Genomic DNA, 20,778 nt, shown 5'->3' on the forward strand with positions numbered 1-20,778 from the left:
TTCTTTATCTTGTGCTTGTTCCTTTTCTTTATCTTCTTCCTGTGACGGTTGCTGCTGTTCAGCTTGTGTACCATTTTGCTCATTAGTGTCATTGACTTCATTAGAAGTCCCTTCAGTCTATTTATTCATCTCCTGTATAACCTCTTCTATTGTCTGCAGTTGTGGCTCAGGCAATTCCATAGATTGAATATTGTGTTCTTCAACTTGTTCTTCTTCCTTATGTTGTTGTTCCTCATTAACTTGGTTGACCTCATGTCATCTTCTTTTTCTACTGGGTTTTCTTTGTGTGGAGCTTGTAGTGGCTCATCTTCAACATCAATTACTTTTGTACGTGTAGTGGCTTTATTGATTACCTCATCTATTTGATCCATAGTCAGGTCCACTTCATCTATAGTATTGTGTCCACTAGCATCTTCAACCAATTCATTGATGGTAAATGTGTCATCCACAGTAGAAGGTCCAACTTCATCATATACCTGTGGTTGATCAATACCGAATACTCTTTTCCATATTTCTGTCATTTCTTCTTCCACTTTGGTTTTTAAAGATCTGCTAATAGCACAGTAGTTATGCTTTTACTTTTGAAATTATCCTTATGTATGTCCATTGCTATTTCAGCATCATTGGTTGATATTGATGGCATTATGTTTTTTCAATATTTTCGTTCTAATTTGCTCTTCATGTTGTTAGGCAGAAGACTATCTTATCTTCAATACTATAAATAGCTCTTCAGGAGTCTTCCCTTTTACATCACCAGTGTTTCTTTTGAACTTGTAGAAATGTGATGCAAGGGCGTCCTCAATTAATGTCTTCTCATCATCTGATAATCTAGCAAATTTTGTACTACTATTGGTACCCTATAAATCCAGTTTCCTTAATGCTTTATGCAATCTCCATAGGTGTCTTTGGCAAATTAAATGTTTTCCTTTTGGTCTGCTTACCCAAGTTAATAACTTCTTTCTCAGAATCTATTCTTTCTTCATCGACTTTTGATTTCTTTTGTCTTGTGATGACAGGTGATGTCTTAGTTTGACTTCTGGTTCTTCTCTACTGATGAGTTTTTGGTGGTTGTAGCTTTACAGTCCCAACTGTTTTACCTTTTGGAGATTGTGGTTTCTCCATCTCAACTTCAGCAGTAACAATTGCAATAGGTGGATCTTCTATGGTTTTCTCACTTTGAGCTTTCTCTTCACTTTCTTCATGCTCTCTTATAACAGGTAGGGCAGGTCTTTCAAGCTTATAATCACTTTTCCTAGTCCTTTTCTTGGCAGGTGCTGCAGGAAGTTCCATTGGTTTATTCACAGATTGTGAGCTACTTCCTATAACAATTCCAAATTCGGCTTCCAAATCTGATAGAATTTTCCTTTTCCTCCTTTCTATCTCAGGCTTCTTAATGTCTAAGGTTATCCTTTTGTATGCTTCTTCAAAAGTTTCAAATCTTTTGGCATTCTTGTCTTTGGGAAATCCTAATAGGTAATCTGCATTTATAGTTATTACATTCTCTCTTACCTCATAATCCGTTGATGGTACACATGAACTTCTTGGCTCTACAACTTGTATTCTATTAGTGTTAGTGTCTACTAAAAACCAAATGATGTCTCTGTACTTCTCAACCATAGATGGGGTAATCCTATACTTCTTATGCATCCTAACTTGGAATTCTTTGAAGTATCCTCTCATGATTAAATTAAAATTTCATCTCCTGATTGCTCAATATAATCATTGATCTGATATACTGCCAATCTATTTGTATTCCAAACTACTTGACCTATTCTAGGAAATAAGTTTTTTACATAAAAGAATAGACATACCAACATAGATCCGTATTTCATCTCTTGCTTTCTGTTTTGTCTTACTCGCCTCACGCTCATCATGGGTTGTGACCTTGTCATGTTTGTTAAATCATATCTCTTTCCCAACTTTGCAATTTCATATGCCGCATGAATGACATCTCTTGTTTACCATCCTAGACTGATAGATTTTATATCCGATAATCATGGCTGCAAACTTAGTTTCCAGGTCTGTGATATCATTAATTGTCATTGCTTGATTGTGGTGTCGAGAATTTGTCAATTGTTCAACTTCATCTTTACAAACAAGTCGTAGGGTGTACCTTTCACTATTTGCCGATAATCCAATAACTAAATGTATCAACTCCTTTGTGATTTTCACGGGTCTCTCCTTCCAACCAGAGAAATTGATGATGTGCATGGCTCAAAACATATCTTATCCATTCTTCATTGAATACTTTGGGCAAATGAACCAAATGAGTTAAACCCTTGGTTTCCAAGTGTTTAAACTCGTCCTTCAGTTTCCTGTCAATGGACAACTTTCCATGCAATTCCTTGATGTCAATATCTCCCAACTTAGTCAAATTTGTAGTGAATAAGCATTCTGATGTCGTCAATTAACATTACTGGGGGAGGAATTGATGATAGGGCTCCCACTTTGTGATGCAGGAGCATCCTGGGCATAAGGGCAATCTTGCATCACCCAAAAATATTTCCATTTCTATCTTTTCTAGAAGTATTGTTTTAGTGTAGAGTTGCTATTTGTGAAAGCTTAGTATTTTTAGTAAGTTGGTCATATGAGCTCAAAATTTTCATATTTCACAGGTGGAGGTTCATCTTAGATATATCAGCCTGCCAAACGAGTTTCATTGCCATATCTTATGTATTGATGAAGTTATTGCAGATTTTTAGTATGAATTTTTGGTATAAAAACCTTAGGCTCAGTTTTGAGGGCCTAAATGACTCCAAAACAAGGTCAAACCTCAGCTAAGGAAGTCTTGCATAGTTGATTGGTGTAGAATAGAAGCTACCATTTTTGAGAAGGGGTTATAATAGCTAATCGGGTCAACAGTTTGTAAGTTATAGTCTCTAGAAGTTGGGCTACCCGAAAATAAAACTTGAAAATTGTCTTGAGCGGATTCTATGTAATAAAGTGAAATAAAATAATATAATTTTAGGTTGGTTTGCCTCAAGAGTTAGGGCTAAGTGTCTAGAACCTTCCCAAGTGGTTGAAAATGCCTATATAAGGACGACCCGTAGGTTGTCTAGGGCAGTTTTGAGTGGAGGTTTGCAGCTTTGTCTTTCTGAATATTGTAAGGAAGGCGATCATGTGGTTTTGCATCTTGTGTTTTTGAATTATGTAATTCTACACTTTTGGAGATAATAAGAAGCCCATTTCTAGTTCTTGCGAAATTGTTGTTGTTTCTCTATTTTTTTGTTCTGTGTTTGTGGTATTAAGGGGAGCACCCTTCATCACTTCGTTGATTTCGGCTACCTTCAACAGATAGAGCTTGGATTTTGGTTCTAGCTCCTCTTTGATTTCAATCAAAATAGGGGTGTCAATCTTTGCTTCCATTGTGATTCTAAAACTTGTATAGCTCTGAATTCAAGTGATCTTCAAGACCTTTTTACCGCTTCATTCACACCGTTCCTCTAGGGTTAACAAAAGCTCTTTCACAAATTCTTCTGAGCTAGCAATTCGCACAATAATTAGCAAAGGTCTCTTAGATTCTTCTCAAATGATTGCTCTATGAAAATGTAAGGTAAGAATGAATAGGTTACTTGTGTATTTATTTGCCAAAGTGGTGTAACAATGACTACTTTGTACAAGATGCTAAATGCTCTTTTATCGATAACTTCCTTACTGATAACTCCCTTTAATCGATAACAAAACTCTTTACCAATTTCATTCTTCATACCGGTAGCTGTTCCAATTAACCGATAGGTGCATAACTTCAAATGGTAAAGCAATGATGACCAGATTCAACCAGCTCCATGAAACATATAAATATTATCATCAATGCATCTAATCATGCTGATAGATACTCGAGCTTATCCATACAATGGATAGATAGATATAACAATTTTCTTTTAATTCCCTAAGCGAAACTCACTTTGCTAGATGATGAATCCCTTGAACTAGAGGATGGAGGGTACTCGTTTGTGTGTTGCTTTCCTCTTTCTTAACCCAAACTTTCTTCATATCATTCTTCACCTATTCATGATTTGCCATTGTTTTTCCCTTCTTATCTTCATTGTTGGGATATTGGTATTTGCAACTGTGCGCAAGATGTCCGAACTTGTAATAGATGTAACATACCATGCCTATTGTTCTCTAGGGTCCAGAATTACCTCTTGGATTTCTCAATCTGAAATTCATTGTCATGTGTCCAAAATTTCCACAAGCATTACACATAGCAAGAATGTTTCCTTCTCTTCTCAGTCCATGTACCGACTTGTTTGGTATCCTTGTTGGTGAAACTCTTGCTCTGCGATGTTCAACCTTGTGTCCATAGTGATCACATGTGTAGCACTAACTTGTAAAACTTCCTCTAGATGATCTACTGCTAGATCTTGTTTTGCATTCATAGACTTGATGTCTAAACTTGTTGCAATTATAACAATGTCCATTGAATGGTGTACAACTTGGATTATTAATTGGTCTACTTCTACAAATATTTGATGTATGACAAAGATTTCCACAGTTGTAACTTAGTAGGTTTCTTACCTTGTGCACTGATTGGTTCTTTAGGCTTTTTTAATAGGTTCTCAGCTCTGGATTTGGATGTTTTTCCAACTTCAAATTTGTTTTCACCGGTATATCCTAGACCAGTTGTGTCTCTTGGTCTTCTCTGATTCTTCAATTGCTCATCAACTTTTTGCATGCTTTGTTCAAACCTTGTCTCTCATTGACTTCTTTTTCAACTTTCAGATTGTTCTTCAATTGAACAACCTCTTGTCTCAGACTTTCATTCTCGGTAAGAATCTACATATTCTCATCACCTATTTCATTCAAGTGTTCATTTAGTGTGTTATTCTCTTGTTGTAGCCTTTGAATGATTGCATCCTTGTCTCTTATAGTTTGTTCAATATTTCTCTTTTCTGTTTCAAGCATTGACCATTCTCATTTTCTCAAGTATTTCAATCAATCTCAGGGCTTGACTCTCATGTTCCCTTTTCATTTCGGTTAACTCTTCCTCCAAGGCAATATTCTTTTCCATCAAATCAACAATAACAACATCAACTTCCTTTGAATTTGCACTACTCTCTGATAGTTCTTCAATGTTGTCCAAGCTTATTTGTAGTTGCTGAGATAGTTCCTTTCTCTTTCCAAATGAGGCCTTAATCTTTCTTTTAAGATCTTGTATCTATTCAGTAGTTGCTTCCAAAGCTTCTTCCAATTGCCTCTCTCCTATGCCTTTCCATATTCTAGATCCACTCTCAAGTTGTTATATTGAGCTCTGATACCAATTGTTGAAAAGGTGAGTACAAGCGGGGGGGGGGGGGGGGGGCGTTAGTCGGCTACTAGACAATTCACCTAATCAAACTTTAATGTATACTAGATCCGATACTCGATAACCATTTACACATACACATTGACTTCTATCCATTTTCTGCTGCAATGTAAACTTGTATACTTATTTGCTGAAATGTAAAATAGTAAAGCAAAATAATGGTAAACCATAAAATCATGCATCCACACATAACAACATGATTTTTGGTCTTGCAGAAACCCTTGGTTAGAGGGAAAAATTGTGTTGGGGATGATACCCACAACTCTTTACTGCAGTAAAGGTTTGTGCAGTTAAGAGCTACAATTGTCACCTTTTAAGTGACTCACCTTGTTAGAAGTGATTGATACATCTTTAGATGTATCTAATAGTCCTATTAAAAACTACTCTGTGAAGAGATGCTATCCCCCTTATATGGTGTTCACCTTGTTAGAGGATTTACAAATAGTTCAATCAAGAACTTTCAGTCTTGTTAAGAATTATTTGATCAAGGGATTTTAAAACCACACTCATAGAAATTGTTAAGTATTCTAACGAGATAGTAATGACCTGTAATTGCTTTCTCCCTAAAGTTTGTTAGATCCTTTATGCCCTGTCTTTGCTTTTTCAATCCTTCTATAGGTTCTTTGTTACCAGTTCATAGTCGCTATTCAATTTTGCATCTCCTCACTCCTATAACAACTTTTTTCAACTTTGCTCAATCTCCTTTTAATCCTTTGCATACAGAAAACTGGCAAAGCTCAATTAGGGTTTTCATTAGCTTCCTTGCAAGTTGATCTTATTCTCGAACTTCTCAACTGCTTTGATTATGTCAACTGTCTCTTGCTCTTTCTATCATTCTCGTGGTAGAATATTGCTTTGATCTTGTTCGTTGAACTCTCGAATTCTTCACCAGATTTGATCACCAATCTTTACAAATTGTTTCATCATGCACAATGCTTTGTGTAGATCGTGTCGTCTTCTATCCACTAACTGTAACATGATCAGTTCGATCTTTCTTTCAAAATTGTTCTTAGTTTCCATGTTCTATTGTCTAATCGGTCAGCTAGTTTGTTTGTTCTCCTTGTTTTCCTATTTATTGATTACTCCAGTTTACCGATAGTAAGCCAACTTCCTTCTTGTCGATAACACATAACCTGTTTGACTTGTTTGCCGATAAGGTGTAGTTTCCCTGTTTGACTTTTGTCACCAGTAATGCTTAGTTCACCTGTTTACTTCTATTTATCAATAAGGTGTGATTGTTTACCTGTTGCCTTTACCTATTCACCTGTTTGTATAACTCCTGAATAATGATTCTATCTTTATAATGGTTTGCCAACACTGACAAACATATTACGAAAATTATCATCAATAACCAATATATGATTTTCCAGTTAACAACATGTCCAGGAAGGGCTTAATGACTTGGATTTATTAAAAAACTTGAGAGAAACCGTTGAGTTTGGTGTCTAAGCAATCTACTGAATTTCAACATTCTCATAAATGGGAGTGATAACCAAGTAGCATGGTCCTTTCAATTCACATAGATAGCTTATTACTAAATTTTCTATAGTTATCTTTATAGCATGAGTTTAGTTGATATAATTCAATTTAAGTATGTTAATTAGTTCAGTACATATTATTAGTTAAACTTACATGGGGACCTTACACTTAATGCCAAGATGTACAAGGATACATATGTCAATGTCAAATTGAATGATGGACAAGGATATCAATGCCAAACTAAAGGTGCAACTCACTATCAATGTCTCTTACGAAACAAAATGCAACCTTATGCCATGTGCCAACCCTAGTTAGGATTTTTGTTATCAAGGACAACAAAGGCATAGGGATCAACAGAAGTAGGGTTTGCAAGTTGAGGAGCATGATTGTTTTTGTGTGCAGACAACAAATGGTATCTTGCATTATGTTAATCACATGCCACAATTGAGTATGACTTTGGGTAATTACTTCCTTATTGATGACTTTTATGTGATGAACATCGATGAGGCCAATGTTGTCTTGGATATTCACTAGATACAAACTATAACTCCATATTTTACAAACTCTAAAACTAGGAAATTAAGTCTCACATCATATGGTTGGAAGGTGGTATTACAATGCTTATCTACAAATTCTCCTAGAGTCATTTCAAATAAGATGTTGGACAAACTCTCCAACATCTTATTGGTAGTGTAGTGTTTCATTTTAGATAGGTCTATTAATGTAGGACAACATTGAGATCATGTTGACATACGACATTTGTTGGACAAGGATAGTGTGGTATTTTTAGAGCTATTGCACGTTTAAACTCTAGATTGTTGTTCCAAGCATGCTATTGAGCTTGTCTATAGTAGTGGATCCATGCTGTCATTCTAAACAATTCAAGAATAAGGTTGACAAGACTATTTGGGAGCTGAAAGATGCAGGATATATGTGGCCTAGTTCTCCCATCGCTTCCTTTGTTCACTTGGTGAAGAAGGATGGTACTATGAGGATGTGCATCGATTGTGCGCTAAACAAGAAGACCATTAAAGACAAGTATCTTATTCCACATATTGATGATTGTTGGATGAGCTACATGGAGTGATCGGATTCTATAAAATTTATCTTCATTTAATTACCATTAGATTGGGGTCTGAGAGATGCACAAAACAACTTTTAGCTTCCAATATGGACATTTTGAGTATTTGGTGATGCCATTTGGGTTATCAAACTCCACCTTCTTTTCAGTCTTGTATGAACGATGTATCCGACAAGAAGATGTGAAAAGTTGTGTAGGTTTTCTTTGGCGACAATTTATTAACAAGACATAGGAGGAGCATATTTGGCACCTTGGGCAGGTGTTAAGTATCTTAGCAATGGACTCCCTTTTTGTGAAAGCCTCTAAGTGTGAGTTCAGTATGATTGAGCTATGATATTTCAGACATGTCATTGGGAAGGTAGAGTCAAGGCACATAGGGAGAAAATTCTAGCTATACTTGATTGGCTACCATTGAAGATTGTGTCCAATTTGAGGGGCTTCATTAGTCTATGTGCACATACTATAGATGGTTTGTGAAGGGGGTTTCTTCATTTACCGCTCCAGGGGCTTTATTATTCTATGTGCATACTGTAGATGGTTTATGAAGGGGTTTTCTTCATTTACCATGCCTTTGATAGATTTGACCAAGATGGATGCCTTTGTTTGGACGGATGAGACTCAAAAAACAAGAATCATCTTAAGTAGGTATTGAATACTTGTCTTGCTTTGGATTTAGTGGATTTCTCTAAACCTTTTGTGCTTGAATGTGATGCATGATGCATCCAATATTTGTACTAGGGCTGTTTAATATTAATATATGCTCTTCTATTTATTAAGAGAGTGTGTGTTGTTTCTTATAATTTTGTTTGTACTTATTACACATTTATGTTCTTCTATATTGCAACACAATATGGTTTACGATATACAATAGAGTATAAAACCTTGAACTTTGTTCTAAGTTTTTTTTGTTAACATAAAGGCTCATTAGAAAACATGTAGATTTGCAAATGCTTGGGAGATGAACTCAACTTCAAATATATCTAAAATACATTAAATATGACCTTTTCAAAGTGAGAGACATTAATTTATTGATCGGATCTTGCCTTGGGAATTATTCTTTTTCTTTGTGTGGGGGTAGTTTGGAGGAGAGTCACTTCCAAGTTCCAACAATTGGATATGGACCATGCAGAAAGGATGACAAGAACAGATTTGCCTATTCTAGGAGAGGTTGAATAACCAAGATGAACGAATGAAGCAAATGTGTATTGCTGGAATAGTGTTGTGATGATGGTAAAGAGAGTGCATGATGATAAACGAATGAAGCAAATGTTTATTGCTGGAATAGTGTTGGGATGGGTGATCTCTAGGGAAGTCTAGGTACTTGAGGATCATCTAGATGTAGTGAAAATGGTCTTGAGAGATGGGTTCTTGTGAGCTACTACTTATGATATATTTGATGATGAATATGACGTGAAACAATGCGGTTGAATCTCATTAAATCATTGTTAACTCAATACGTTGTAAAACTAACCATTAATATGAAAATGAATTTACTAGGGTTTCATAGTGGGTGTTGCATAAGACACAATGCTTGTTGAAAACTTAAATACTTTTCATGTGAGGTAGCAAGTTAAGCCATTAGCCATGAAATATGGAGTGAAGAAGATTGACTCAAAACTATGTAGTTGGATCTCAAAAAACCATATAAATTGATACATTGTGAAGCCACCATTTATGTGAAGATTAATGAGCTTGGGATTTCTATAACGAATGGTTCATTAGGCAGCCCGTGGCTAAACAGCAGAGGATTTGCACCGGACGTGACAGGTTTTCGAATTAATTAATTAATTTATAATCACATAACAGTTGTTGTATAGACATCCCCCATTAGGCACAATACGTAATCTTTTTCAATAGGCATGGAGGTGACTCTATGGTTAAGTGTGCTTTGTAGATGTATGACCTCTTAAAAAATCTCTGTGCCTAACCAGTGGAAGCATCACCTAGATGCAATGAGTGCTCAATGGACCATTCATGCGCATGAGAGATTGGAGATTGGATCTTGTGAGCCACTATTCATTAATTATGGGTAGATGAACTTGAAACTATGGAGTTGAATCCCAATTAATTGGCACATTCAAAAAGCACCATGCATATGAAAATTAATGAGCTAGGGAGCTTTATAATGAACGGTTCATGTTGTATGTGATGTGCCCTTCCTAATTTTCCCTAGAAGTTGCTTTAAATCAAAATTGCAATAAACTAGATTCAAGGTTTACTAAATAAATGTTTTCTTTAATTATGTGATTTATTGCTTGAATGTTGCATTCATTACATAAACACAACATTCACCACATAAGTGCACACATACACATATTATGAAAACATGATTCACAAACAAATTAAGGGCTAGACTAAAGAGAACATATCTTTATCATTATGCAATACGTAAATTATATGTGAATTCCAATAATAGATGTGGAGTATAGAAGCATAGTAGGGTGCCCTAAGAGCGTAGTTCTCCCTCCATACGTCCTCCATTCTTATATGGTCGGAGTTAACTACGATTCACCAATAGTTCTCCAATGTCATAGTTAAGCAGGTGCTTGCAATAGGATTCGCTTAGAGGCTCTCCCTCTCTCAATGCAATAGGGTGCCCTCACAACTATTCTCCACAAACTAGCATTGCAACAGGCCGCCCCTAGTTCTACTCCCTCTCATAGTGCAATAGGGTGTCTTCATAGCTACTCTCCCTTAATTGCAACTACGACAGGGTTCCCTTAGCAGTTTTCTATTAATGCAACTTCCATATTTATTCTATGGATAAGCTGTTGTGGTGCTGTTATGTTTATAATGTTAGCATATAACCTGCTGAATGTATATTGTTGCTTGAACGATCTACTTATGTAATATACTCCGATCTATTGTTTAATAAGTATGAAGTTATGATTTAGTTCTGATAATTTATTCCTTGTTTCACAACCCAATGCATCTTTTTAAATAATTGGAATGAATCCTCCTTCACACTTTATCGGTGGAAGGCTTGCCACCCTTCATAAGGATTGAGTCAACGCTTTTCATTTTTGCCTTTGAGAATGATATATTAGTCTCCAAATTGATCTCGTTTGGATCTCCTCCTCATTGGAATGTGATATTAATGTTGTTGTTGTCATTAATGTTTATCATATATGCCAACATATCTTGGTTGGTTGGATGTCGTTTTGATGCTATGGTGAACTGGTTTGTTATGCTCCGAATGTTAAGCGGGAATGATCTATCTTTGGCCATGCTTGTCCTCATCCTATTTATATTGCAACATAAATGGTACACTCCTTTGGGTTTAGAGTGGTCTGGAAAGTGGTTAACATGCTTTGGAACATAGTTTGTATTGTAACGTGTATTCTGCTCTTTGGTTCCAGAAATCATAGTAAATGGTTAACGTGTTGAGTTGAACGAGGAGTTTTTTTTTTTGAAAATAGTTTGTATTGTAATATGCTATTCTACTCTTTGTTTCCAAAAACCATGTAAAGGGGCGACGTGTTGATTTGAGTGAGGAGGTTCTATGTGGTCCATGTTCCATTCCTTACCACCGCAATAACATTTTGTGGTGACCTAATTCAAATTGTGTTTGGCCAACTTATAAGTTTATGGGGGCATGACATGGTATAAGTAAGAGATGGTTCTATTTGATGCTAAGGTGTGTGTGCGTATGTGATGAATGCTAATTTGAGAAAGAAAAAAATGGATATTGCAAATGTGAAATTTTGTGATTGGAAGCATAAGTCAGTGAGGCTCTTTTGGTGTTGCCATTAGTGATAGTTATTTTAGTGGTGGATTACTTTTGTTAGTCTTCTTCTGGCAGTGAGCCTTTTGCTTTTGGCTGTAACAGCTAGGCAGTCAGCCCACCAACAATAAGCCTTGCTTGCAGTGAGCCCTTGTAAAAACAACCTTAACTGGTATCATCTTAACCTATGTTTTTATTCATGAGAATTATCTTCTCTGTGGTTTATCCCATTTTTAATTTCACGTAAAATCTAGTGGTTATTGTGGTTTATTGTGGTTTTCCTTTGTGCTCTAAATATTGATTTGATCAAATTAATATGCTTCAGATTAATTAAGGTTGAGAAAATTGTTTAATGATAACCAATTAACTCCCCTCGTTATCCAAACTATTCAACAATTGGTATCAAAGCCAAGTTTCTTGAAGAAGGGCTTTACTGCTTGAGGTAGATCCAGTGGCACACAAACTAGTAATTCACATGTTTGATTGATTGGACTACAGTTTTTGGAAATTGCAGATGAGAGGTTACTTGATTTCCCTAAGCTGTAATAGTTCAAATTTTTTGAGACAAAATATGTTGTACTGACAAATGGTCTTACTAGTGCAAATATATTTCAGCCTATGAAGAGAATGAAAAAGAAAGGTATGCAATCTGTAGTGCTTTGTCTAAGACCGAGTTAACAAAAGTTATTTATTTGAGCACTATGAAGTTCGGGAAAAGTTGAAAGAGATTTCTGAATGAAATGATGGATTCAAATTATCAAAGAAGTTGACAGCTAAGTGTAGTTATCAGAACTTGAGAATGAAAGAAGGTGAAGACATAACAAGCTACTTTCAAAGAATTGACATTGTAGTAAATGAAGTCATAAATCAAGAAGGCACTCCAACGGATGAAGATGTTATTGAAAAGATTTTGATGATGACTTTACTAGAGAGCTACAATGACAAGATCGAAGCCATTGAGGAAGTTTATGATCCAAACAAATTCACCAGAGAACAATTATTTGGTGCCTTGACTGCATTTGAGATGAGGACATTTGGAAAAGTAGAGGAGAAATCTGAAACAACCTTTAAAGCCACTAAAATGAAAGATGATCCAAATGAGTTGGAGGCAAACTTAATAAGAAAATTGAAGAAAGGTATTGACAAATACAAAGATATGTTACCTCTTAAAAAGTTTTAGATGTGGAAAAATTGGTTATTTAAGAACTAGGTGTCTGAAAATAGGAACAAGGCAAAAGTTTAAAATAACTAATAAGGTGGCCTATTATGTTGATGAAAATGAAAGTATGACGAATTATACCAAGATGTTTGTTTATTTTTGGCAGAAAAAGAACCTATATTTGATATCTCTAGATTTGTCTGAAATCGAATGATAACACTGAAACTACTGATTGACAGAAGAAATAGAGATGAATGGTTGATTGACATTAAATGTTCAAATCATATGACCTGTGATAAAAGAAGTTTGTGAAATTTGAGAAATATGATGGTCCTATTAAATATGGAGATGATAAAACAACACAAATTGTTGGAATTGGTTCTATTACTTTGATAGAAAATATAACACTGACAATGTTTACTATGTGAAGGGTTTATATCATAATCTTTTGAGTGTTGGACATATGTGCGAAAATGGCTACAATATTGTATTTTAGGATGATGGTTGTGAGATTTGAAAGAGATCCAGAATTGTTATTTTACTTAGTGAAAGTAGGAGCTACAGAAAGATGCTTATTATCACAGTTCAATGATAGTTTGACTCTGGCACCATAGGATGTGTCACATCAACTTTGACAATTTGGTAAGGATAAGCTCAACAACTGCAGTTAGACATTTGCCAAGTTTGACCAAACCAGACAACATTAGCTGCAAAGAATGTCAAGGAGGAAAGCAGATCAGAGACATTCAGAGGAAAAGAACAATAATCTATCAGATTATTGAACCTAATACACACTGACCTATGTGATCCAACCAGTACAGGAAGCTTACAAGGTGAGAAGATTGATGATTATCTCAGATTAACTTGGGTTGCAGATTTAAGAGAAAAATTGGAGGCTTTAGAAACAAGCAAGATATTTAAGGCAAAGGTTGAAAATGAAGTTGACAGAAAAAGCAAGTGTTCAAGATTTGATAGAGTCTGTTCACTTCAATGAATTTTGCACTTTCTGTGAGAAACATGGTTGTAAAAGACAAACTACCCCTAGAACACCATTGCAAAATGGTGCAGTAGAAAGAATGAATCAGATTCAAGAAGCAACTAGAACAATGATCAAATAAGTAGGATTATTGGAGGTTTGCTGGAGAGAAGTAACATACATAGATGTATATTCTCTCAACAGAGTACATTTGCAGAGGAGATATGGAAAGATCATCTGAGATATGACATGGAAGGGCTCCCACTATAAAAATACCTCAAAATTTCTAGAAGCAAATTCTTCATTTAGAGAGAGAAAGACTATTTTGGAAAATTTGGCAGTAGAGTTGATGAAGGCATATTTTTGTATATTCTACAAGAAACAAAGTGTTTTGATCCTACAACAAGAGTCTGAACAAGATAGTTGAGAGTGCGAATGTGAAAGTTGATGAAGATATTCAAAAGAATCCTGATAGGTATATTGAGTATGAATCAGATGACCGCTGACAAAAGAAAAGATGAAATGAAAGAAGAAGAGACCAAGGAGGCTTTGACATCTACAAGTAAAACCCCAAGTATGTATAGATAAATCACTCAGAAAATTAAATTATTGGAGATAAGAAAAAATAAATTATCACTAGTAGAGAAAGTCAAGAAAAAGTATTATTGTATTTACTCTGGAAACTTAAACAAAAGACCGTGGAAGAAGCCTTCAATGATCAAAACTGGGTGATGACAATGGAAGAAGAGCTTGATTAGATAGAGATTAATCAGACTCGAGAACTTGTGTCCAGACTAGTGGACAAAAATGTAATTGGAACAATGTGGGTTTTCCAGAAAAAAGCTTGATGAAAATTTAAAGGTAATGAGAGACAAGGCAAGATTGGTTTGCAAAGGTTATACTTAGATTGAAGGTATTGATTTTGATGAATCATATACCCCTATTGTCTTTATGGAAGCGATTTAGATATTTTTAACTTTTGTAGCCTTTAAAGATTTCAAGGTCTATCAAATGGATGTAATATTAACATTCTTGGTGGAGAATTGAAGGAAGAAGTCTATATTGAGCAACTGGAGGGATTAAAGTCAGAAAGAGATCTAGATGTTGTTTGCAGGTTGAAGAAAGCATTGTATGAATTGAAGCAAACACCTAGAGCTTGGTATTGTAGATTAGACAAGTATCTGATTCTACAAAGATTTCAAATGGGATATGTTGACAGTAGTTTTTACTACAAAATTTACTTGGATCGAATTTTGATTGTTGGGGTTTATGTTGATGACATTATTTTTGGAGGAAATGATGATTTGTAGAAGAGATGCAATTGGTATTCAAAATGTCCATGATTGGTGAGTTAAATTTCTTCCTTGGATTACAAGCAATTAGAACAACAAAGGATTTTTCATTTCTTGGTCCCAGAATACTAGAGAATTATTGAAGAAGTATTCTAAACCAGTTTGTAGACCTATTGTTGTTGACAAAAGAAGATGATTCACCTAATGCTGATGCAAGTTGTTAGATCCCAAATTTTTGATCTTTTAAAATAATATTATAGCCATCGTAATGGCTAGTTAAAACTCTCAAATGTCATGATCTTGTGAAATGGAAGTTATGGTTAACCGTTTTGATTCATGTGAAAATGACTTGTTAGTTGTTCGTTGCTGTTTTAACTAGAAATGAATGCTTATATTTTAAGATAAATGCTAGTGGTAATGGTGGTTAGCCATTGTGACACTTACGAGTTATTGTTGTTTTTAGCTATCCTGATTTAAAAGGAAGGAATATGTTATTATCGTGGAAATATTCTTTTGGATGCAAGAGCAGATGAAGGGGGGAAGCATTGCTAAACGAGATTTAAGGAATGGGGCACCCAAAACGAAAAGGTCCATCAATAGATCATTAGGTATGAGCTCTAACCACCTTGATGAAGGATTTAGCAACTAGGCAACATGGAATGTACCTTGGACAATCATGAGCTACCCAGTCAACTCTTAAAACGAGTAAACATTTAGATAATTATTGGGAAGGGAGATGTTACCTTCTTTTAATTTTGTTGTGGCATTAGGTTGCCATCTGTATGTGAATCTATATACTGACACCATGGTATTTTTATTTTAATGCCTATAATTGCACCTACATGTATGGCCATATATACGAGCATATGTGTGTGTATAAATAATATATTGAAAGGGAAAAAAGAGAACCACATGATTTTAAATTACACACGCATATGCATATATACATAGGCATAGGTGTACGTACAATCATAGGTGACATCAAATAACATGATGCCAATATATAATTATATTTTGTATATATCTCTCGTCGGTTACATGATGCTGAGATATTGCCACCTCCATATTGGCTATAATCTTGTTTTTAAAAAAAAATTATTTAAAGATTTATGTGGAGTTACTAATGATCGATCAACGGTCATGCTACATGACTCCCTTTCTTGTAATGGAGGGAGCAAGCAGTGTTATATGTGAGCATTCCGCTACCAAAGTGTGCTTCCTCTTTCACGCACCTATCTCTTTTCATAATCATAAGAACTCTGAAAATTGATCAGAGAAATATGTGCAACATTAATATATCACCATTTTTGTTGCATTATGACATCTCGAACTGCAAAACAATCAGTGATTGCTCATAGTTCAGAAAGCAAGTTTGTGATTGAAGCTCTTGGTGACGTTGCGATCACCAATGTGAATATCAATTCTCAAGTCATGCTACCATCCATCATGTTTCACTTTTACATGCATTTAGCCTTTTCTTTCAAACATACCGTTGTAAATGAATAGTCATACTGATGTCTTACATTCATGATTCATGTATTAGAAACACTGGCATTATCCAAAGGCCTTGAATAATGAATTAAAGAGCATGAAAGCTATTCTATTTTCTTTTCATATTCCTTTTGTGTATATTGGGTGATGGATGTCATACAGAATGTATAGACCCAATCAACTATCACTCTTCACTTATTTTATTTTTGCTTAGTAATCACAACCAAATGTGTACTGTGAACAACAAATAAATATACAGAGCTTGTTCTGATATACTTATGAGATCTGGACAACCAAATGTGTATTGTGAACAACAAATAAATATACAGAGCTTGTTCTGATATTACTTATGAGATCTGGATTATGCAGTGGTATAGTCTATATACCATGGAGATAAGAACCAAAGTCGAGAAGAGAATTCTGATTACTATACTGAAATGCATTGCATTCTTTGAAACCTCCCAGGATACACCCTAGACCAAGAAAGGTCAAGTACGAACAGGTGAGGAGGAGAAGTACCTCTGCAAGAATAATTTTAAATGTCAGTATGGGAACAAATAAACAATTTAAAACTTTATATGCCGGGTCAGCTCATGATTGTCCAAATGTATAAATATTCCGGTTGTCAAGTTGAGCAGTGAGTGATCGGGTTTATACATTGCCCATCTAAATCCTTGGCCAAGGTAGCTAGAGGCATGCTTGCCGCATTTGATCACCAGAGGTTCGGGTGGTAGTTGACAGAGGGGAAGGTTGATGGAGGATATCCACTGCCTTGTCTGCTGCTTAGCGGACACTCTTTAACACTAAGATACTTAGATGGTAGGACCATGGTGTCCCAAGCCTAAACCTAGGGTAGGGAGGGCCTTTCTTGTAAGAGATTGTGTCGAGATAAATTGAGGTCTGCGGTTGGGAGGTTAAGCCTATGCCAATGCTTCTCCTCTTCACCAAATGTCGAGGCTTGCACAACACAGTATCAGATACTGACACTTGTATGATTCTTGGACTTGTGTATGTTTTCTCATCTTATTTTCATGTTATTCCTTGAAGTGTATTTAGTTATGATCATCATAGTATCAAATGATTATGTTAGAAGTAGTTATGGAAGTTATATTAGTTTCTTTTCATGTAACTATGAAAAGGATTGTTTCTTAGCTGTTGTTTACATTTCTTGTACATTGAAATTAGTTAGTTTTTCTTCTAAAAGAACTAATAGATATAATTGCCTTATGTTATTCAGTTATGAAGGCTAGGTTTATATCTAGAATTAATCTCTTTTTCCAATATATGAAAATGGTATGTTACACAAGTATAGGTCAATGATTGAAGGGTTGTTATATTTGACTACTATTAGACCAGATATTATGTATGTTTTTTATTTAGTAGACAAATTTCAACAAGAAGCAAAAAAATCATGCGTTGCAGTAAAAAAGTATCTTTAAATATTTGAAGGGTATAGAAGATTTCAGATTATGGTATCCAAAGGATTCTGATTTCACATTGGCATCTAATATAAATGTTGATTGGGCCAGAGATGTTGATAATAGGTGAAGTACAGGTGGTGAAGCTTATTTTCTTGGCTCTTGGTTGGTTGCATGGTCAAGTAAGAAACAAGATTGTGTATCATTATGTACAACTGAAGTTAAATACATTGCAACATCCTCATGTTGCACTAAGGTTTTGTGGATGAAACAATTGCTAAAGGATATTGGCATAACATTTGACTAACTAGTCTCAATTATGTGTGATAATATCAACACTATAAACATTTCCAAGAATCTTGTACAACACTCCAAAATGAAACATATATCTATTAGATATCATTTTTGAGAGAGAAGGTACTGGAAAATGAGGTAAGACTTGAATATGTATGTACAAAAGAGCAGATTGTAGATATTTTCACAAAACCTTTGTGAAAGGGTTCCGTCCTTTGCTAGTCTACAGTAATGTGCATTGGGATGTGCATTGGTCTAGGATATTATATGTTCATTCTTATTTGGATCAATGCTTGGCAACTTCCTTGTAGAGGGAGCGAAGTAATTATTTTAGAGGGATTTTTGCCCTTTTTCTTTGATGTCAAAGGGGGAGAAGAAAGGATGATTGAATTGTTTGCTTTGTTGTTGATGAGTTTTGTCATTAATGACAAAGGGGGAGATTGTTGGAGTGTGACGTTGATGTTGTTGTTGTCATTGATGTCAACATATCATATCTTGGCTAGTTGGATGTGGTTTTGATGCTTCGGTAATGCGGTTTGGTGCACTTTGAATGTTGTGTGGTAATCATCTATCATTGGTCATGTTTGTCTTGGTCCCACTCATATTGCAACATAGTATGGTACACTCCTTTGGGTCCAGTTTAATCTAGAAATTGTTTAACGTGCTTTGGAACATAGTTTGCATTGTAATGTGCATATTCTACTCTTTAGTTCTAGAAATCATGTAAATGGGTAGTGTGTTGATTTGAGTGAAGAGGTTTTGTGTGGTCCATGTTTCATTCCTTATCACCATGGGAATGTTTTGGGGTGACCTAATTCAAATTGTGTTTGGCTGGCTTAAGTTATGAAGGCATGGTATAGTATAAGTAAGGGATGAATCTATTTGATGCTAAAGTGTGTGTGCATATGTGATGAATGTGAATTTGAGAAAGAAAAATTTGGATATTGTGACTAGAAGCAAAAGTTGATAAGGGTCTTTAATGTTGCAGTTGTTGATAGTAATATCAATGGTGGATTCCTTTCATTCTTCTTCCTCTGGCATTGAACCTTTTGCTTTTGGCTGTAGTAGCTAGACAATGAGCCCACTGACAATGAGTTTTACTTGCAGTGAGCAACTTGATAGTGAGCCCTTGTAAAAATCACCTTAAGCAATGTTTTTATTCATGAGAATTAGCCTCTCTATGGCTTTTCCAATCTTGGATTTCCACATAAAATCTGGTTATTATTGTCTATAATGTACATATGTGCTTTCATGTTTGTATCTGTTTCAATCATCCGATTAAATTAAGATCTTTCATGAGCAATTCAAGTTATGAAAATTGTTTTATGATAACTGATTCACCTTCCCCTGTTAATTATCCAGATTGTTCAACACTCCTCAAATAAAATCGTCTCCCCCATATATCCTCCAATGTGAGGGAGAGTCACACTTCTTTATAGAGTCAAGGATGAATCTTCTTTAAACCATAACATCAATATAACTCAAACTCTTTGCATGCCCCACCCCATGGATTCTGATACAAACAAGTATATAATATGCTAATTTTAAAATTATAACTATTATGCAATATTATAGATGACACTTTGATTGAGAAGGAGCAAAACCCTATAGTTTAAAATGTAATTTATTATTGACTATTAACAAATATTAACAAATATATAATAAATATTATAATTATAAATTAAAAATCATGTAAAATCTATAATGTGTGTGTGTATAAAATTAATATATTCAATTTTTAATAATATATAGGTATTTTAATTTATAAAATTAATATATTTAAATTTATTATTAACATTTATCCCCACCTAAAATAATAGTTGCAAGGTATTGCCAAAACTAGTGGCTTGCTAATCTTTTACTTCCACTAAAGAAATTACTTTTTTTGATTTGTTTCTACCCCATATAAAGGACTTACCAGTTACTTTTATGGGATATAAATCATTACAATTGTGGAATATGATTTGATAAGCTTTCTCAAATATTGAACAACCCCTATAAAACTCCTTGCCTTCAACGTAAGTCTTAGATAACTTCAAAATGGCTTCCTCTTTTACAAAATTCCTAGAAGTAGTTACATTACCATCTGATGAATTTTGATCTCAGTTACTTCATGGACTAAGCTAATATTTGATCTCAAGCAGCTATTTTTGTGATTGCCATCTTAAGATGTTCGATAAATTTTGATCTCAGTTACTTCATAGGCTTAGCTAATATGTGATCACAAGCTTAGACAATTATTTGGCCAGCACCCTCTTAAGAGTTAATTGAATAATTGCCTATGTAATCAGCAATATGGATACAATCGACAAAATCTAGTTTCTGAAATTCATTTTGATTTCAGTTACTTGATAAACTTGGCTAATACTTGATCTCAGATAACTACTTGGTAACTGCTCTTAAAAAGTTGAATATTTGCCTATGAATTATCAATCTCAATAGAAATGGCAAAATCTATTTTCTAAAATTTATCTTGATCTCAGATACTTCATAGACTTGGCTAATATATGATCTCTATTTGGTGACTGCTCTCTTAAAAAGTTGAATATTTCCCTATGA

At 34.8% G+C, this 20,778-nt stretch overlaps 1 protein-coding gene across 2 annotated transcripts in view; it reads left to right on the top strand.

Annotated features, from left to right (window-relative positions):
* LOC149530642 (putative protein S-acyltransferase 14) overlaps positions 1 to 20,778 on the top strand; it is an 87,685-nt gene that overhangs the window by 23,444 nt on the left and 43,463 nt on the right. The gene's annotated exons all lie outside the window — the stretch shown is intronic.

The sequence above is a fragment of the Cupressus sempervirens genome, chromosome 11, assembly GCF_028749045.1.
Source record: "Cupressus sempervirens isolate cs-2001-9-10 chromosome 11, ASM2874904v1, whole genome shotgun sequence".
In the NCBI taxonomy this organism is placed as follows: Eukaryota; Viridiplantae; Streptophyta; class Pinopsida; order Cupressales; family Cupressaceae; genus Cupressus; species Cupressus sempervirens.